Genomic DNA, 22,419 nt, shown 5'->3' on the forward strand with positions numbered 1-22,419 from the left:
AGTGCATTGGCTATTGTTAAGAGAGAAACAATAAGAAATGGATCTGTCTCAAGCTACACAATGTAGATATTTCACTACGATTTTATAATACAAACAACTTCTCTATTTATACAAATAAAAAAAGCTTGTACAATATTTAATTCCTTCTAAACTAGTGCGACACACACGTGTTTTTTGACTTTTTTTTTTCATGTTGGTATCGGGCACCGCGCAATCGACAACAGGACAACAGCTGTAGAACGGCCCTAAACGCTCCTCGAACTTCTGCAGCAATGAATAGCAATTACAAAAAAGAGGTACAAGATGCAAGGTATTCTCGAATTACTAGTGATTCCAGAAAAAAATCCAGTTAGACCCAACGTATGTGCAACCCTTGGATGGCTAGTTATACAAGCATCTAGCTTTTCATATAATATGTTTGGAACCATAAGTCAGAATAATTTAGACGGGAAAATCTGTGCCTTTTTCAAAATAGGTGCTGTGGTCTTGCAGGAAATGTATTATTTGATTAAAAAAGCAATCTACCACTAGGGCATGAAAGTAAATTGGCAATTTTAGGTTTCAGAGGCCTTACAAAATAGATTCTTTGAAGGTCAGTAGAGTTAATTACCGACGATCTCCACTTCAGATTCTTGAAATGAAACAATCGTATCTAATTAACCACGACTGCGTTCCGCCTTTACTAAATCATGTCGAGGTGTTGGTACTTTTAGTGCTATCAGACAACAATGCTTAAATGCTTAAAAATCGAAGCTCAACCTCATATAATACAAATATCCCTGTCACGTAGTGGCTAAAGTGTTTTGAAATCTAAACCTATCTCTAGATAACTCTTCTTAATAATGTTCGCTACCAGCTAAAATATATACTTCACCAGACAAAAGAAAGATAACGACTTCGGAGGCTTCCATTACAAATTTTCCACCTAATATAGCATCTGATCGAAAATTAAGTTCACCAAATTGACATTAATCTTCAGAGATGTCTGTTAGCACTCGGCTCACCTGTCATTGGCGGTAACTAGTTTGCATAAGACGACAAAATTTCCCTTATGTTCCAGAGGACGAGACTTAATTATGGTGTGGAAATGGTGTAGGGCATCATTGATCTCCTTGGCGGTCGTAGCTTTTAGAGAGCTGCCGCCCCCACCATCAAGGTCATATTGTGATGACAAAAAAAGAAACAACGACAAAGGGAAAATGAGGAAGAAACAAGAGGCCGCGCAATTAACGCATACATACGTACTCTGATAAACTAGAATTGTGTGTTTATCAACTTCATTAAAAGGGTCATGTCACTAAGCGTATGATCAATACTTTCGTAGGCAAAACAGCGCGTCACAAAGGAAGAACGTTATCAATGGATCTCTCGAAGTAATCGCATTCCCATAGGAAGTAGCTGCTGCCATTGCTGAGTCATTATTCTCCAACGTCAACAATGTCGGCGGTTGGCATAAACGTTGGACGAATCCTTGCCGAACCAAAGGCCGCGTCCGCCTGGCTTATCGGCAACGTGAGTACGGGTGTTGTCAGCCTATACGGAGCACGCTCACGCACGCCTCCTAGTCTAGTTACCCAACTTCTTTTTTTCGCCACTCTTCTCGTTTTTGTACATAGTTCATACTACTTGCACAGTGCCCTACAGCGTGTATGTGTGCACCTGTCTGGCTTTCTGCTGGAGTACGATATAAATGCAGATGAGACCAGGGCGACACGGCACGGCACGGCACGGGATTTGGCGTAAAGCCGCAATGAGTTATAGAAACCATAGAATTGTGGACGTCATCTAGCACCCACGCTCTGTTCTATCTTGACCTATTTCTGTTCGGTTGTTCGATAACTATACACATCATGCTACGGCATATTCGTCAACCTTTTTCCTTCTATATGAGCTATGACTATTCTCTATTGAACTGTTAACCCCTTTCTTGCTACAAAACAGCGACAGCAACGGCAGAAGAATAATAAGCAAGTGAAGTTTGTCTAAGGCGCTAAAGGGTGCAGTGTAATTATGCGGCTGTGGAGCGAGCTTCAGTAACAGGGACTTCATGGGAGGTCAAGACAGATTAATGAACTAATACAACTGAACCAAACTCTATATAATTATATTTTCTGTAGTCGTTCATAAAAATATGTATAAGCAGCATGTCCGTATTTTAAATAACGGATGAAAAGCAAGACTAAAGAGCTGCATATAGCAATCAAGGGAGAAAGCACAATAGAAATCTGGAATTTTTTCAATACGCTAAAAACAAACTGGATTTGACCTTCACTAGAAATGTGTGATAATCATAGTTGTGTTACGCCACTTCGAATAACGAAATGGTAGCCTTATTCGATAGCAGGACACGTGGATTTTCTACCCGAAGTCGATCTTTAAAGGTACATTAACGGCTGCACATATATTATAGCTCTTTTATATGAAAGGCGCAGCGACTAAAGTATGTGAAAACTTCATACTGATAGAAAAATTCAAAACGAATTTTCCAGAAAGCCATAGTTTTTTTTTCATATCTTATTGAGGTATTCTTCGTTAAAAAAATTTAATTTCAATCTCAAAAAAAAATGCAGAGTTTGTTAAGCTTTGTGTGGCGTAAAAATCTTAACCTAAAAGAAGATTATTTCTTTATAATAGTTGGATTGTAGTAAAGGTGAAGCTCCAATTCTAATTCCATTCATAACCGATGCCTCGAAGTCGATTATGACAGCGCGTTAGGTCTGCTCTGCATTATGGCCTATTCTTTCAGTACAACTGGACTTTATTGTAGCTTAGTCTTAACACATTAATACGATTGAGTGAGTATGGAGCGGTGCCTCTTTTCCCTCAGATATGCACGTATTGTTTTGTGAGGTCAGCTTTAACGAGGTGGAAAGTGGTATGGCAAAACGTCTGTTCGACTAACAGTCATAAACGTGCCCTGCGGGCTAGTCATGACGCCGGATTTGTGGTAAAGCCTAGGTGATTTATGGATCCCACATGATTGCACTAAATACAGCATACATGAACGCTCACGGTCCATCGCATCTCATCCCATCGATAGATACCTATACTATAGGTTCTTTTCTCCCTAAACGTCACTTTTCATAGACCAGACGTAGAAGGCTGTACGCAGGTGCGCAAACTTTCAAGCGGGCAAAATCTGCTACTATATTTAGATGAAGTGACTTGGTTCTTCAACGTTAAGCAATTATGCGAACTAAATAAGTCAGTAACGTTAGAAAAGTCACGCTAAATTTCGGCACTAAGCAAAAGTTAACAATGGTTGTACCTGGTGCAACCATATGAAATAGATAAATGGCAGCGTTTAGAGATTATAAGAAAATTAGACACGCACTGCCCAGAAATTCGACTTTGGCCCCTTATCCTTCGGGTTACCATGCCGTGCGATAATTATTTAAGCATTCTTCTTGTGGCCGTCGTAACACACTCCCTTTTATAATTAGGGGTTCCCTACAAACAGCGTCACCACAGGAAACGCCTTGATGAGATGCTAAATAAAGGTGATCGAATGATATAATATGAGGCGGTAGTACTACGATCCAACATTCCGCGCACAGATTCTCTTCGGTGCTCAGTGGCATTCTTCAGAGCTATCGAAAAATCGGAAGTTTATAACTACTGAACAGAAGTATTTTGAAGTTATTCTCTGCGCCATATGCCAGTACCACTAGTATTAACGTCAGGCTTCAACACACTGGTAAGAAATCAAAATAATCTCGGTAAATCCCTATATGTAGAGGCTAGCGCTCCGTTCAAAACCGATCGGCAAAGCCAACGTGTAACTGGCTAGTTTATATGGTGCGTCACTCAGACTCTCAAAGGAGTTAGCTACGCGAGTAGTGCGTATCTAGCGACTTTTGCTCATCGCATTTAAGACATTTTCATACATGACCTTTTTATGATATAGATAAAAATATTGTTCCTTCATTAGGTTCTGAGCTCGCATCATAAACTTGGAAATCGGCCAAGGACTACACGTCGATATACCGCATTTGTTCTGGTCACTTGCGGAACAAACATCACTTGCAGAATGCGGCCAGTCGAAAAGGGACGTGTTACAATAAATAGAGTGCTGCAAATCACTTCGGGATTATGTGGAAATGCAAAGCAATTAGTAACTACAAGATACCGTTTTCGTGACAGCTTAATGGGTAACATATTTGCCTGCTATTGTTGGGGATATATGGTGATTTGGGGTCAGATCCGAGCATAGACACGCTACGTCTCGAGCTTGCGTGGTTAACGGTGGTGCGGGATTAGAACCCGGAACATTTACATAGTTGCTCAACGAAATTCGAGTGTGTCAGTGGTACGTTTGTGAATGAGGTATACGAGTCTAACTGATGGTAGGCGACGAGCATTTCTAATTAAATTAAGTCCAAGACATATAAATTTTTCATTCAGTGACAAGTTTCCAAAGGACAACTGACTTCTATGTACTGTGCATATAAATAGAGCTTACGAGAGTTTTTGATTATTCTGCAGCTAGGCAATTCTCGATCCCCATTCGTTGAAAAATTATTCAGATAGAATCAGCGACATTGTTAATTTCCCACTTTAATGATCCCACTGGGAATAGCGCGGACGAAATATCTAGTTCTGATTCTTACGACGTTACAGAACTATTCTTTGTCGGTTCTACATGTCAATATCTGCCAATGAATCTTGGAATAATTTATTCTCATAAGAGTATAAAAGAAACGCAATCTTTAAGAACCTGTCGGCAGACAACAACGTAGATGTCCCACATAAGCGTACTGCTACTAAAACTGCGCGCTTTTTTTGAGCTCGGTGCATTTTATACTATGCGTTTCAATTATGCTCATTTAGCTTTTTTATACCGAATGACTTTCTGACGTAAATAATCTTGGCGAACCCAAACTAATAGTTTTGAAAAATTCAACTGATGCTTTCCTCCTTTACTCAAAAATATGTCATGTATTTGTACGATCTAAGAAAGAACTGTTCACTAATTATAATTGTAATTAAATTAAACCTAAAGCAGCTCAAGACTATAGCTTCAGCTCAATCCAAATGAAGCCAGGAATCTTTGAAAGAAAATGCAAGTTCTTTATATTGCTGCAATGCCGTTTCACAAGTTTATTGGAGAACCCCAAATATGCCCAGCAAGACTGCCCCGAACTAGACTCCTAATAAAGGCAAGTTCTTGGTGTTATACCGAAGAGGTAGTTTTAGGATTTGCTCGTAAAAGAAACTGGACGGTCGAAAATAGAATTTTTGCTTTTTTGAGACATAGGGCATAGTTGTATTTCCCCTAAATGATCTAAGCGCCTAACAGAAGTTGAAACTAATTAATGTATAATTTATTTGAACTGCAAGTTAATGCCTATTTATCGAAGTGGCATCCTGTGCTCGCCACTTCAACATCTTAACAGATTCATTTTTCAAACACCATAAATTTACTAACTGTAAATACAGGTATCATAAAGACTTGCTAACTGCGTAGGAGGTGACAGAGACGACGGCAGTGATTATTGCCTGTACATACAGTTCGTATAAAAACAAAAATTCTCACTTCACTATTTCGAGTGTACCCATGGAACGAGCTAATGCTGAACGGATAGCGAAATCACAAAAGGTTGCCAGGGGTCTATTTTTGCAGCCTTTCCTAAAGATACCTTATCCCTGCTAGCGTATCGACGCTTCGTTCTCAAGCTCATCATCGGCTTTATAATCCGGTTCGAAGATGGTGCCTCTCTCGACACAAGGAAAGAACCTGTACAGCATGTTGCCGTCTCGACTGCTACTGCTGTTGTTCGCTTGCCGAAGCTGCCTGGAGCTACATTAATGTGGTAAGAAGGATACCGAAGGAATACCACCGGCGAACGAAAGACTGATGAACAAAAAATATCGCCCTTTACAGAGTAACGGTTTCAGTTTGTTTCGATATGGCACTTCTGCTTATCTCTGTAACTCGTTTTCGGGTGTTTGCCAAGCCGGACCATAGAATATAACAAGATCTACCTAGTGCTTCTATTTCGTTATACGTCCTACAGAGTCTATGTTGATCGACGAAGAAGTGCCTCAACCCAATCTGGCCCGTTGGGATATAGACGATTACGTCGGCGTGCCGTGTGGGTAACCGTACAACAGGCGATGAGGATAAGCGGCCGAGAAAAAGGTCATACACGATGTTCTATTTATGCATGTCACTATATCTATACGGCATAACAACCTAACATTGAGGTTATGTTCTAACCGATTCAGCTTATAAAAGGAAAGAAAAGTTCTCACGTTGTTAGCTCATCGCTAGCAAACGAATTCGAGTTCGACATTTCGTATCTGAACGCGCCCTGTTGACGAATGAAAAATGTGCGATTTCAGATATATCTGTTTCTGCATCGTACATCCATCCGATATCCCACATTAATGCAGTCAATGCAAAAATTGATTATACTTTATTCCATTTAGGTGGTCTTAGTACATCCCAATTAGTGCGGGTGTATCATAGCCTTCTGCAAGCCTGTTGGGAATCAAACTAAACACTACGATATACCATATTCAAACGCTTTTGATCCACTGTGAAAGCTTTACTTTATTTTTAGGAATTCCTTAAGCCAATCCAAAGGGTGCGAAGAGGCCGTGCGGTCAGAGATACTGTGACGCCCAGTATTTCACTAAATAATTTGAATGCTAAGGAAAGCATCAATGTGTCCTTGAGTCTATCAGAGTAATGAAATGCGCTAATCGCTTACAGAGTAACTGTGTGTATTAAAAGCTAGTCTGAGAAGAGGTTTTCCCTATAGTAAGAATCGAAGGCCCGCACTTTTAACGCTAACGCTAGACATTCTTGACGTCTTTTGTACGCTTGTCTAGTAAGGAAGACGGTGATATTCTAAACAGGCGTTTCTTTGAAAGGGAAATTTAATCCGGATGCTCTGGGGGCTTGTACCGTCTGGTTTATAAAATTGGTAAACGATCTCGCAGTTAGGTATTGCAAACCCGTAACCCCAGAAATGGCCTGTTGATCCAAATGATCGCTGGACACCATCAACCTGCTAGACTTTCACGTGTTTAGGCTTATACGACTGTTTTTAGATGCTAGCAGTATAATGGAGGTGATAGTTACAAGCGAATGTACCAACTCCTATAACGAATAGTTTGTGTTAGGCTGAGCCACTGGCCGACGAGTCGAATTGAATTTTTTCAGTTACCATGTAAAGGTGTGAGCGTGGCTGCGCGAAGAAAATGTTTGTATGTCTATTTGGATCGGTTGTTACCAGAAATATTAACCAAATTTACAAGCACGATTTAATTTGATGAAAATGATAACGTAGCTGCTCAAGAGCTAACAAATCGATTAATTGCATGGTTTTCCTCTTCATTGTAATAATGCATGGTTTATCTTCCTTGTAATAATAGAGACTAGAAGGTTATTTATGTCAACACGTGTTTAAGTAGATCATTTTTATAATCAACGTATGTGTTCTATACTATGTGATAGTTCAGCCAAACTAATCTTATGTCTCCCGCGTGACCACATAGGGAACGTGACAAGCTGCCGAGCTTCCAACTCTGCTGGGTTACTCTCATGCCGAATACGGTGTGTCATTGCCGCACTCTGGTTTTCATTAAAGGTTATCAGACCTAGGGAGACAATGCATGCTTACCAGCTGTTGTTCCTGCTTTCTCCGAGTAAATGCATATCATCAAAGCAGCGCGAAGGCCACATCTTGCCGTTTGTACAAACGTTAGTTGCCTGCAAACAGAAGACACTGTTATCAATGATCTTTTAAAATTGTGTGTTAAGTTACTTGATTGATAAAATATCGGAACGCGCCGTTCGCCGACCAGATTTTTACATAGCAACAACGGCTGCGGTAAGGTTTATCTTTTAGAACGATACGATGACCCTGTTATATACTAATACAATTATGTAGGTGCCCTGTCTATCACCTGTGTATATATATATATAGGCGATATCACAAAAGCATATTGTACTGCGCGAGATTTGAGGATTTTTATGAGAACACGATGGACCGATCGACGAATGCGCCTTGGGTCGAAGCGAACAGTTTCGACATGTTAAAGCATTTTTCAGCAGAAAAGATTATTTGAGTTTGCCAGTCACCAAGAGCACTATTAACTCGCAAGATAGAAAACAATATGAAATTAATATAAAATGAATGCTTCGACCAGGCTAAGAAAAAATGTATTGAAATTATACTATTTTAAAGCAGCACAATTTAGTGGTTAAGTTAAGGGAGTTATAGTAGATCCTTGATTCATATATATAAACTGGAAACTTGTATATGTCTATACATGTAGATAGAACTAACAAGTGTAAATAAAAGATCATTTGCAACCTGTGCAGTGCTCAACAAAACGATGATTTTGTTCATGAGCTGTTACCGTAGAATAATCATTATTTTTTTTGCCTTAGAGAACTGCGACCCGACAATACAGGCGTTATCGCTTACAATAGGGTTTAATTAAAATATTTTAGCCCCTAATATCAAAGAAAACTAAAAGTGGTCAGAATGCATTATTAGAGATCTACAAAACTACATTAGCGCAGGCATGTAGTTTTGTAGTCTCACTTCGTTCCTGATGAGCGGCCATGCTAGCAGCCTTTTAGCTCCAGACATGCTGAAAGCCTAAAAATCCATGTGTGTATGTGACGCATTGCTAAAGATCGATCAATCTTCCTCGCATGTTTTAAAAGCAGCTCTTTGCTTTAGCCGTTACGTTTTGTTCTATGTAGGAAACATACATCTCCTGAATATATCATTTTTTCTTTTACCTATTCTTTTTCTTCCTCCTCCTCCTCCTCCTCTTTTTTGTTATTGGTGAGAAAGACTGCGTGTTAAAACTAAATCCAGTCCACGTAACAAGCAGCCATCGCAAAGAGCCGAGGTTACGCAAACAAGGTTGATCAACCCATATGATATCCAACTGTCCGCCCGCTCAAAGAGCTGCTGAATCTTGTCGAAATCTTATTTCTATTTGATCTGGTCCAATTTGCACAGTGGCTGATCTAGGCGCAACATTCTCTTCACCCTCGAACGAAACAGGAGCGTTCTATTAGGGCGGGTTGTCCGTTCATCCTCTTCAGTGGCCATCCATGCGGACCAAAAGAGCGGTAAACCTGCTGTCTGTGAGTGCCATTTACAACGGTTTAAGCGGCCATCTCAAAAAGTGTTCGTGTGCGAACTTCTAGTGCAGTAGAAGTATCAAAGCCATTAATCCGTATACTCATTTCAGGGTTTTTGACACAAGATCACTCTACAAGCTGCTGACAGTGTTTGAAGATATCTAGAGAATTATGGACTCTTATTGTTGTGTGCGTCATTTATTATTCTTTTTCTGCTTTTCATCAAAAGCATTCTGCTGGCTTTACTCTGTTTACGAACGAGTTGAGCCAGCGAAACGAGCGATCCACTAGTGCTGCTCTTGGGCTTGACCTGCTATTTCCGAGCCTTCTATCAAAGTCGGTTGGCCGGATGAGGGACAAGCTTGCTGAAGTGCAATGGCCATAGATAAAGGAATAGGAATAAGAGAAGGAACGAAAAGAACGGAGGTTTGCCGTAGCCGCCAGTAGAACGGTGGAACAGGCTAAAACATCAGTAGCAACTAAAAAAAGCAAGCCAGGAAAATCTCTGTTACGCCGCCGTTTTCACCGTGAAACGGGAGGGGAATAAACCCCAGCGAGACTTTAGGCAAGCCAACCTGTCTGCACTTCACTAGACAAGAACTTAGAACGGGCTGAAAGCCTCTCCTTGGTCTGTTTAGCTTTGGTATAGCATGTAAGCGAAATACCAACGACCAATGGATGACTAAATCACAGGCGCAATGGGTTAACTTAGGTGCGGGTGGCAAGCCCCCATGATAGCGTAGTGGGTAATGTTAACCTATTAATCTAAGGGGCACATTGTGGTCTAGGTTCGAATCCGGGCATACCCACACTTCATTTCGCGCTGTGAGCCAATAGTGTGTCTAATGGAATGCCTAATGGCGATACCGGACGTAAAACTCAAAGCACAGAGGGATATGGATAATAAGTCCGTCGATACTCCAAGATCATACAGACACGAGCGGAACCACTGCATATAAACCGGTGTTATACTGTTAATGTGAAACGAAATAACATTGATCCTATTTTGTTGCTCGATGTTAGTCGGCGATCATCCGTAAGGCACTGTCTCACGCATCGCCATATAACAACACCAATCCTTTACAAGAAGCGAACCTTGTTCTTTGCTACTGACTTCTTGATTTTGGCAGCGCTCCTCAGGCAAAGAAATAGAAACGGCAAATCTATAAGAAGGATTCCAACCGAGCTCACATTTAATTGATAGTGATACAAAAATCTTTTCCTGGGTATTTTACGCCGGCGGCCCACTAAACTCCTCCCACGGACGAGGCCAAGCCGAATTCTACACATGGGTACATTTTCGAAGGACATTTACGGTTTTAGTGGCACTCTACAGCCGCTGTTCATCCGATATCCACATACGACAGGATATTTAGATCATCTACGAGGATGTCCAGCAATGGCGTATCGCAACGCAGGAGCAGTTACGGATAGGTCGCCATCGGTTCCTACGCGTGCAGCCTCGAGTCAAATCATCTGCCGATGCTATTGCTAAATCGTTTTGAGAGAAGCAACGAGAATCAAAATTATTCAAAGGTGGAGGGATAGGCAACGGAAACGTATCGATGCGTCCTTCTCGTTACGGTTGCATTGCGCTTAAACGGACTACAATAGCCCCACACCGGTTGCAGGGTCACGACGTGACCCGAGTCTAGTCTGCTTATAAAATAAATTTTGACACAGGAACCGTTCGCTGTCACCAGCTATGTATCCGTGAAGGCGAAGCTAGTCCTTTATGCAGCGTAGAATCAGACTAGTTAAATAAATATAGTATGCTATTGTATTATTTGAATACCGGAATCGAGCGACTGTCTCTACTCGATGACCTCTCTAATAGCCAGGCATGTACAACATCCGTCCGCTTCGATTGTGAGTATCCGAGCTCATTTCTATACTCATCCCTTTTTCCAACGTTCTTCGTAGTGCATACACACACACACACTACAAACGCTACCCAATACAACTTTGTTTCTTGTTTGAATTTTACCCAGCGGAATCATACCTGGGGGCCCAAATCCAGGCTCTAAAATCAAACTCTCTGTTATTGTTTTATTTCGTTCTGATTGAGATGGTCTGGTCTTCTTGTTCTAGCTATCTTATGACTATATAGCGGTCTCCCGGTCTCAATTATTTTTTACTCCCATTGCAATTAAGCCATAAAAGTGCTAATTTTAAGCCGTTGCACCTTTGCAATCATTTAGGTATCTCAAAGATCAGACTAACTTTACCGTTAAGAATATTCTCTAAAATACTAGTGCTCGAGAAGCGAAGCTAGTAATCGGTGTTAATACGAGGAAATACCCTATGCAGCGCTATAACAAAAAAAAAGAGAAATAATCTTGTTTTTTCAAAAAGTTATCTTTGCTTCTTTTGCGTAAGACTCGAAAAACCAAGCTATACCTGGATGTCTTTCGAGTTCTTAAACATTGTTGGGAAAGCTGACCAAAAAGTTTATTTTTCGTTAATGTTTATAAAAAAAGTGGTTTATATATTCAGCATAAAAAATACTTGTCATAGTGTTCTTTCATAAAGTCAAGTTTAGAGCTGTTCTCGTAATTGTCCTAATATACTTACAATATATCTACAAACTTCTACTCGTTTTAGACTATAAGATTCTAGGGAAATTGTCATGGTCCCCGAGAAAAAAATACTGCGATCAATGCTAGCTCGAGTCAAGTATCACAGCAATGTTTTCATATTATAGCAAATAGCGCGGTTCAGGCCAGGCCATCAACAGTAGTTGTAGCCTTTACAGGCATACTAAATATCATATCATATGTATTGGTTTTACGGCAAATACTTTTATGCTGTTTTGCCTTTGTCTATCATATCAACAAGCCTTCATTAATATAATCATAAATTATTTGTATATATGTCTTATAATACACAGAAGGCTTATATTATCATATGCAACAAAATGTAAAATACAGACGAAATGTAAGAAAACATCATTTTGTCGATAACAACAAATTTATGTGTGAACAAGTTTTCGAAATTGCTTTTTATGTATGCCTTTCAAAAAGACGTATAGCCCTAGCTTCATGGGTTAACCGGGATAGATCTTGTTGGATTTATTTAGAGTTTGGCTGACAAACCTAGGTAGCATTTTTTATGGCTATCAACTTGCTTCTTCATAATCGTAGTCCATAGTCACAACCTTTAATATTCACAATTCCTTATAGCAATAGTTTTTGTTAACGCTAAGGTTTACATTAGTGATGGTTTCCATGTTAAAACACCTAAAAAGACGTATATTAGGCATTCAAAACATGCCAACGGTGAACTAATGCACTTTAAATATAATGAGTGAACATTTTCATCCAGAAATTGATATAGTTACTTTCCAAAGTTTATAAGTTGCTTCGTCCATTAGCTATCTTCGAACGAGAAGCGACTCTTTCGTTGCACTTCCTGTCATCTATTGTAATGTTATTAGTAATCTAAACCGCAATCCAGTCCTTTTTACTAATGTCGTATGTTTTTATTACTTGATCTTGTATCGAACACTGCAGTACCTCTGTAGCACCATCTTGTGACCAACTCCTTGAGTAGCTCCAAGATAAATGTACAAATTGAAGTCGAATTTACTCGACTGAAGGCGTAATCAGTTTATACTACCTAAGCGTGTGCAAACGTCTATATAAAGTGGATATACAAAGATACTGCAAGTGGCCTGGCTTACTTGAATTATCGTCACTTTAAACTACTTATCGCTGTCACGGTGCTACTTGCTAATCTCAGATATGCCTTCAGAGCTCAATCAGTTTTGTCAGCCTTTGTCGTACAATGACAAGCTAAGCTATAGGCGCATCTAAATAGCAAGAAGACAGTCGTTCCATCAACTTCTAGCATAGGAGCTAACATAATTATTTTGGTATACTACGCAAACTAAATTATCCTTTTTAGCTCTTGTATTAGGAGTTCTGCATAACCAATCTGACCTTTAGCGAAATTTACTCATTAGACTAGAAATTCTAGGGTTCAGCTGGACTGCGTTTCTCTCGTTGTGTCTACCAAATAACTATTGCGTTGCATGCACCTTGTTAGTATTATTATTGTTGTTGCTGCTATTATTACTACTGATTGGCTTCATTAGAGAAATATGGCAAGCTCGTTAGATAATGTACATTCAGTATTCGTTAATGTCTTGGTAGTCTACTAACTCAATGACCTTGAGCTATAATTGGGGCTAAAATACAATTATTCTCTTTTTGTTGCTAGCCTACATAATCAGTTTTGACAATTTGATGCCAGGCGCGCCTCTCGTTAGTCACAAAACTCGTTTTGAATCAATCGGAAAGCTTCTAGTAACGCATCAGTCGAACCCCCCACGGAAGCGGGTGTATGGTCGCAGCTAGTTATGCATAGTTTCAAACCTAATGCTTGGTTCTTTTTTGTTCATTTCTCTTCTGTTTGCTTTTGCGTTTTACACGTTATAAGTACGGCTCGTAAAAACTAAATCCGACCATTTCATTCGTCGAATCGGAATATCAATTTCGGCAGAAACAGGTATTCAGCTTTTTCCATTGTTATTTTGTTTCATTCATTATTTTTGGCAGGCAGATGTCTTGAGCTACAGCTATTGACGTGTACATAGTCTAATCCTTAGCAAACTAAAACTTGCTGTTACCGTAATCGTATCGTAATGATATAATAGTAAAAAGATGCAGCTGAAAACGTATCAAAATGTTAGTGCAGATTTCGTTGCAGGGGCGACCACCTGGTTTCTACTACCGTGACAAATTATAATGCTGAAGGACGTGTATTGCTTGGTTTATGGGAACTTTTAGTTAGGGAGAGCATCTAGAAACACTAACTCTTTCTAGATACTTTCTCTAACAAACAAAACTTTATCCGTCCTAGATACAATCCCGAAATCTAAACTTACCATTGTTCCTTGCCAGGTAAAAACCTACGTCTCTGTCTTAATCAATTTTTAACGCACAGGCCTCCTATTCAACAATACGACAAGTCTATGTCTGCAACTAATTTTGGATCTTATTTCACCTTCAAAATTTTCATTTATTTTAACGGATCAAGGACCAAATCCTTTTAGGTCTACTAGAATCTACCAAAACATTTCAAGGCAAAACCTACTCTAAGAGCACCAGAGATCACTGGGTGCTGCGACCTATTTACTATCCCGACAGCAGCGGAAGCTGTATTTGTTTTAAATGGTGCCTCCGCCCAAGTTACACCGCATATCCTATTGGAAACGTTGCTTATAATTTTGATGACATTTTGAAGAGGCTCGGATCGCTGTACTTTCGTGGAAACTGGTAAACTTTGTCTTGAACTTACTTTCCTAAGCGGTCAAAAAAACGCTTGTCCGCTGATAATCGAATGTCTCCATCGCAACTGCTGTATGTTATCAAGGAATCGAAAATTAAAATTGAGACCTTATTTCGGCCACATCCTCTATTCACTTGGGCCGTCTGGCGCGCAGGCAATTGTAGTGCACAACATTCAACTGTGTCAATCAACCGCGTGCACTGTACGCTAACATCTAGGACTGATTGCTTCCACTTGATCTGTGTCGTCACGTTAAAGGTTCGACTATTGCATGACAATTAGTGCAACACTTCTCCGGCAGGATATCGAATAATGGCCAATTTGGGCAAATCTCGTTTTGCGAACTGAAAGTCGAGGCCAGAGTTCAGTGGCCAATACCCAGGTCCAGTGCACCCCCGACCTACCTTGGACCTGCTACACTAATAATTGTGATCGCGTCTATTCTCTCTCTCTCTGTCTTCTCCCATGCGTTCCATTAGAGTCTCGAATGCTCGTTTGCGTCAGGGCCATTAGTTTTTCTGGCCTACAAACTACTTAAAAGCGGTAAGGGCGGATCTCAGAGCTTTCTAGCGTTTGATGTTTCGCTTAGAACGCTTAGCTGCTAAAGGAAGATGAATAGAAAATAAGTATAAAAATATTTGTTTTCATTCTACGTGTCGGTTGGAGATATGTATATAGTAGTCTTAAATTTGTGGCATCCCTACTTCGGTCCAGCTTCTATTGAAAACTGCGATGCGCAGAACAGAATAAAAGGAAACTCTTCAAATTAACAGAAACCGAGGGCACGGAGAAGCAGCAGAAACACCAAGGGTACGAGTTAGGGGTATAAGGAAGTCTTAGATTCATCATGAGTGATGATCACTGCCATGATCGGTGCGGGCAGTAGAACCAAATATGGATAAATCCTTAAATAAAATTACGTATGTGTATAATAAAGAAATAATAAAAAGCCATTAGCTCAGACAATCTCAAACGTATTTTACAAATTATATTTAAAAAAGCTCCCGAACTGTCCATATTAATCGAAAGCCCTAAACGTTCTCTGCATCTTTATAATTGGGTTAGAAAATGATTATTTAAATTCTACGCAAAGTCACTTTGTTGATAGGGAGAACACTCATCCTAATGAGTACGAAAGCAATGGGACTTCTGCTATAAGTCCATGTATGTATGTATGTATGTTATACCTGACAAGAGGCTTTCCGAGCAAAAAATTTATTTAACACACAACACCATTGTTTCTGCCATTATTGATATTAGTATATTTTTCATACTCGTATCATTGGTTTTGATATTTACTAGCAATAGCGCGTAATAGTAAATAAGACTGAGAATAAACAAACAGTGATGTGATCTGACGCAGTTTGGTAATCAAAAACCTTTTTAAAAAGCTTTCTAGTTTTTCTATTACAATAGAATATTTTGAATTTTTTTTGCGTTTATCCAGTTCTGACAAGACCCATAGGAGTTTCGAAGTAAACTTACATTTCTTCATATACAAAAACATCGAAGGTTGTCTACATGAAATGCTGTTACGATTGAGAGTCCAACGAGAATGTAATGAAGTGCTGATGGCAGATTTTGTCAATAGATAATTAATTATAAATCTCGAAAAATGAGAACAAACGCAACTGTTTTTTCAAGTTTATTTATATATTTGTCGAAATAATGCTAGTTTAGGCTCATACACGATTTCCAGTGTTTTTACAAGGCCACTTTACGCGCCTCATGGATGTTGTTAGTAACCATATAGCATCACCATCATCACTAAATTTGGCAAAAGAGATAACACCATGTTTCTCATAGATCCGAAAAAGTAAATTTGAGATAGAGTAATAAACAATTTTCTATTATTATTAAATTAATATTTGGCCCGGTTATTTGCTCAAAATTTTCCGTGTTCAGTGAACATTTCAGAATATCGATAACAAATTTAGTTCGCTCCTATAGAAAGAAGTTACCGAGCAATTACCGAGCAAGTTACCGAGTAAATTCCTTCATACGTTTAGAATAGTTACTAATCATTCTTTAAAAACGGTGCTTCTTTTTCAGCCAGAAATCCAATTGGTTGTTACCGAACTTTAAGCCCCAGCTGACGAACCATTTTCATGAAAAGGGACCCCAAACTCGTCTCATACAATAGAGGTCTTGGCTATAAACCAGAGATATTCTTACGATTTTTCTAAAAGTTGATATTGTTTGACTAATTTGAGGTTATCCTTTCCCCGATTCTAATTATAACTATTTTAAGTTGTATTAACTATCCCTTTCATGAAAAGAAAGAGAATTTGAGTCCAAATTTTAATTGTTCTCTGTTTAGTAAACATTACTTTCGGGAAAAAGTGTTGTTTATAGGTAACTTTTATTTATACAGCAAATAATTATTTCATCATTTTTGAATTTTTTTTTTCAAGTATTTGTTATCCACAAATGTATAAAACTTAGCAAATGGTCGAGTTTTTTTTTTCGGTGACATTCATATATTTAACAGAACACATTATAGCCTAGACAATATGCATGTAAGTATTGGCCAAAGAATAATTCAAGAAGAACTTGCCAAACGAAGATCGTTGGCACCAGGGAAAGCAAATGACAAGCATGCGCCCGAGAGGTAGCCGAGTTACATGATTATTCAAAAAAGAAACGGTGAAATTACTTTACAAATCCTAGGCCCGCTTCAAAAAAATATAATTTTATTTTTTATTTAAAAAATATTTTCACAACAGTTATTTGCCATTATTTTCTTAAGTTCACATGAATATTTCCTAGGATCTTGAAAAGCAGGCAACTCCACAATATAAGGCATGCAAAAATTCTGAACGATTGTCCCACAACTCTTCAAAAAAAGACCCGAGCTGCCCGAATTGAGAAAAAAATATTTAATCCACCAGCAAGATCTAACACAGGTCCGTTTCCAGTCTACAAAAAGATATATCAAAGCGACTGATTGATACAGATCGTCTCAGGCGAACAATCTAATAGACACACACAAACAGTGCCTATTTTACGTGTGTGTGTGTGTGTGTGTGTGTGTGTGTGTGTGTGTGTGTGTGTGTGTGTGTGTGTGTGTGTGTGTGTGTGTGTGTGTGTGTGTGTGTGTGTGTGTGTGTGTGTGTGTGTGTGTGTGTGTGTGTGTGTGTGTGTGTGTGTGTGTGTGTGTGTGTGTGTGTGTGTGTGTGTGTGTGTGTGTGTGTGTGTGTGTGTGTGTGTGTGTGTGTGGTTCAGTAATGTCGGCCCCCAACTAAACGTAAACGTCGTTTGCGGTAATCCCAATGTAGTGAGCCTATAATCATGCTCACGCCGACTAGCTACTTGTTGCCAGGAGTGACTTATTCTGAAGGACTCACCTTTCCCACTAGGCCTATCTTGTATCCACCATTGTAGTTGTCTTAGTGCATGGTCAGATTGCCCGCCGCCCCATCAGGATTACTTCGAGCGATTCATTACAATTCGCTAGCGCTTGTTTCATCCCACGGGGGTGCCTTGCTGATTAAAATTGCCTTAACACGCTGACCAACTAAAACTGGTGACCTATACTCATTATTGTTCATAATGCTAAAAGTTCATATGCCTATATGGATAAAATGTAGCAAGAGCCATGTTGAAAATCTTTAAAATGAACCGGTACAACGATTATCTGAAATGAAAAGGCTTTATGTACATATAATGAAGGACTTTCGTTTGCCCATTAGCCGACCCATAGTTTCTCCTTATACCCATTCCTCTACGTTTTTTATTTGCGAGGTGGATCAGACACGCTGACTTTTCATTGCTTGTTTAGAAACTGCTTCTTAGCTGGCTTATTTATGATTTGTTCTATAGTAATGAAGTCAAAATTGTACAAAGAAAGAAGAACGCATACACAGAGTCCGCTCTTTAGCCTTGATTATGTTCAATTGAGGTCAGGTAGCTAGGTTAGATTTTTTCAATGAAGTGCTGACTATACACAAGCAAGGTACCAATAAAGAAACACGTTACGTACAATCCGGATTGCACAACGAAGTGATAACTCTGACGACGCATTATAGAGGATACTTTTATTTTTCCTATCGTTGAGGCTTAACCTCAGACAATGCTGCATGTACGTCCGCACCGGAAAAAAAGCACATGTTTATCCTTTGCAGCACTTTTGTTGTTTAGGCGGCCAGTATTAGAGATTTCATAATACAAACCAGCCAGGCTCTGAAGTAATTGAGAGAAACGATTATTTAGGAAATAATAACGCTCCCTTTGGTTCAGTTAATGAATATAACGAGTTCGTTGTCCACAAAAACTGCCCTAAACCCCTGATACAGAACGTAAGGTAGGCAAACGGCGTCCACCACTTTTCGGAAAATATGGGCTTTTCATTTCAGTCATTTTAAATTAACACTACTAAGGTTATATTCGATTAAAGTTCAACAATGCGATTATTGATTAAAGGTTTTAGTAAGACATTACGGGTGCTGTTATTGATGGTACCGTTCTTGAAAGCGTAAACGTTGAAGCTGAGAGTCGGTGCCTTGGAGCGCCATTTGAGATGTAGAAAGAAAGTCAATTAGTAATTCCCGGCGAAGTGTTCATGACCCAGATATTAAAAAATCATAGATCTTTGCGTAAAACCGATTACTGATATTATTCTCGAAGAGTATAAAAACGTGACATATAAAAAAAAAACACTGTATCCGTATTAAACTATTCGTTTGGGTCTTCGTTTCATCTACGGTCGTTACGGCGTTGGTGAACACGTATTTGATCGATACAGAGGTCTCGCTACAAATGTTGCTACACGTCGCGCTTAGGCATACAGACGGCGTGGGCCCTACATTGGCAAGGAAGTTTGGCAAATCTGATAGTTTGATTAGTCTTTATTAGATGCCGAGCTAATAAAGTGTCGCATTCGCAATGGATATTACTTGTTGTATGGTGTTAAAAGTATCCACCTCATGGCATTGGCACAACGTGGACAACCTTGGTGCTACAGCAAGAGAGCTTATATATCACAGATGCTCAGTGAAATCTCAGGGTAAAAAAGGTATACCTTCAAGGATGAACGAATGTTTACGTATTCAGCAAGCTCGTCGCAATATTCTGTTATACTATATATCAAATGCAGGATACTTTTGCGTGTACGCAAGGTCAAAGTAAAAAAAAATATTATGGCATGCTTTCTTCTATTAGCTAGGTACAGTTTGATAGCGATGGGAAGAATTATTGCTTACAAGTGCTAAAACCTTATTTTGTTTTTTAATTAAATAATACTAATTATTTAAAAATAATATTTTGTAATGTTATTATATTAAAATGTCTCATCTTATTATTACGACACCGCTTAATCGCGTTACACAGAAGAGCATTTCGTGTTCACTATAATATTGCTCTGCATATCAGAACGTTTTCATTTCATTTATATTTAAGTTCGTCTCTTTAATCAGTTGCCGTATTAAGTTCAAAGTTTAAGTAAAATTATGTAATAAACGAACCTTTGGAAGGAAGCGTTAAGGATAAAAATAACCCAGGAGGCCCGTTGACAGTGAGAATGATTTATCAAGTTCATCAAAGTGATTTTAGTTAAAAAACAGGAAAATTTATTACCTTCGATACAATTAAAGATAATTGTTAGCGGACTTCATTATTCTTTTGTTTTGTTATTGGTGGAATTGATTGCGCGTCGCTTGACTACAGATTGCGATATTTTCGGTTGTTTTTAGTCTAATTTTTTTTAACTGACAGCCTAGGCTCAACGTATCACAGAAGACGAGAGTCTGAATTAGCTGACTCCTAGATATCGCGCTCACGGCACTGCCATCGAATTTTCTCACCTGAACTTCGCCCGATACTATTTGTCAATTGTTTCTCTACATTTTGTTTATATATTCTACAGCGTCTAAGTGTTTTAGTTGCAGGGGGTCTTTTTGCTTCTCGTGTCCACTATCTTACTTACATTTGTTATGGCCTCCCATTGCTGATATTAAATGCTTGAAGCTATAAGACTTATAATATTAACTATATTCATTTAATCATTGGGGTCATTTTAATACTTGAGTTTGCATTCGACGGATCACTGTGCAAATAGTGCCTAATAATACAGCCCTGATTGGGGTTCAGATGCGAAACAAAACCTGCGAAAATCGTAAGTCTAACGTAATTGGTGTCCAAACAAAATCAGCTAGTTACTATTCAGTAACTAAGTTCGATTAGTACAGTCACTAGACAATCACAGAATAATATCGCTGGCACATGAATGCAAAAAGTGATCATATATGTATATATGGGGTTCTAGGTGAACGCGTATGTGCGTTTACATATTTAGTAAATACCGAAGTAATACGAATAATAGAGTGAAGCTTCTTTACTCTATCTGTATTGCCTAATAATGAAGGCCAAGCGCTGTTAACCACAGCCTTTGTGCAAGCATTGCTGTTGGGACAAATTACCCAGCTCACCTAATTACGTTGCCAAATTCCAGGTACGAGATTCTCATTACGTCTCAGTCAGATAGAAACAGAACAATTGGGCACCTCAGACATAACAGAACCCCACTCAAGCCTCTATGCCGTTATTAGACATAGCTAGGTGTTACAAATCCACGTAAAATTGTCCCTTAGCGATCAGAAAGTAGGAAAGTCTCACCGAAAATTGAAATTAGTCCAGCTCGATCTCTCCGTACGACTAGGCTATTTCTAAATGGAACGTGTTCAGCTGGGCTAATTAAATTGTAAAGAAAACTTGTTACCCAATAGTGGATACATGAGAATACGTCGAAAAAAACAAAAATTCATTATATACCTGCGCATGATTAACATTGTAAGGTGTAATTGACCATAATTGTTTCGTAAGAGATTGACCAGTAGTTATCTAGTCATGAGGTCAATTCTTCTCTACATATCTGAATATTAATTTTGTACAGCTGATTAACTAATGAGACTGCTGGCTTGAGAGTCGTCTCCGAATAGAGCCAGCTCCCTCTTGAGGGGGAACGCTGGCTGCATAGGGTGACACGTGTTTATAGAAAAAATATGGTACGCTTTTTCAGTTGCCCACCTGATTTGCTGGATGTTGCGACAGTTATAAGATATTGTAATAGCAGCTCACCTTCAGCAGTTTCGTAGTACGAAATGGACCGAATATGTATGCCATTCTTCAGAGATTTCAGCTCCGAAAAAATAATAAGGCAATTGTTCTTTTTTTTAAAAAAATGTTATCCTGCTGAACAAAATCCTTATGCAGAACTGCCACTGGAACAATATTTATCATATTTTTTGTAAGCAGAGGAACCGATTGCAATTATGTCGACATTTACTGAATGAAACTGGGTCAACTACTTACTGGACTCTCAGGAAACATCGGATGAAAACATTTTAGACTGGAATAAGATAGGTTCGTTTATTTTGCAACTTCCCTTATCGAACAGATACATTCTTGAAATACGACAGAGTTGAAAGGTACCTTTAAACGATGCAAATGCTTGTTTAATGGCTCTATATCTGCAAAACGGCACGATCATATGAACCTTTAGAACGCTTTGCCCAGCTGTAGCGTTAATCAGTAAACTTTATTTGAAGTTTACTTTTTTTTCCTAGGGAAAAAAATCGTGTAATGCAATAACATAGATGAAGATTACGTAGACAGTCGGCTGCTTGCATCAACAATAGACCGCCTGCCGCAGTCTCCGTTAAATGTGCGTAGCGTAATCTGGGTGTAAGCGGAAAGCGATATCCTGTTATCGATAGCACAAATGAGCCCCACGTCTTCCCTACGAAAGTAGAGAGGAGCGACTGCCAGCTATGCACCGAATAACTAGGTTATTAAATTTAATGTACCTAATATAATATGTTACGTAACCGTTTAGATACCTTCAATACGTATTATAGACAGTGCGTTCACACATACAGAGTCAGTGCCTAGTGATATTTAAACGAAAGTACCTGTATATATTGAAAAAAAAATAACGTATACAAATATCTACTTTGGAAGCTAATTTGGCTATATTTAAAGCTGGCCAATCAGTTTCATTGTATCCTTAGAAAAAT

The sequence above is a fragment of the Varroa jacobsoni genome, unplaced genomic scaffold (genome assembly GCF_002532875.2).
Source record: "Varroa jacobsoni isolate VJ856 unplaced genomic scaffold, vjacob_1.0 scaffold_746, whole genome shotgun sequence".
NCBI lineage: Eukaryota > Metazoa > Arthropoda > Arachnida > Mesostigmata > Varroidae > Varroa > Varroa jacobsoni.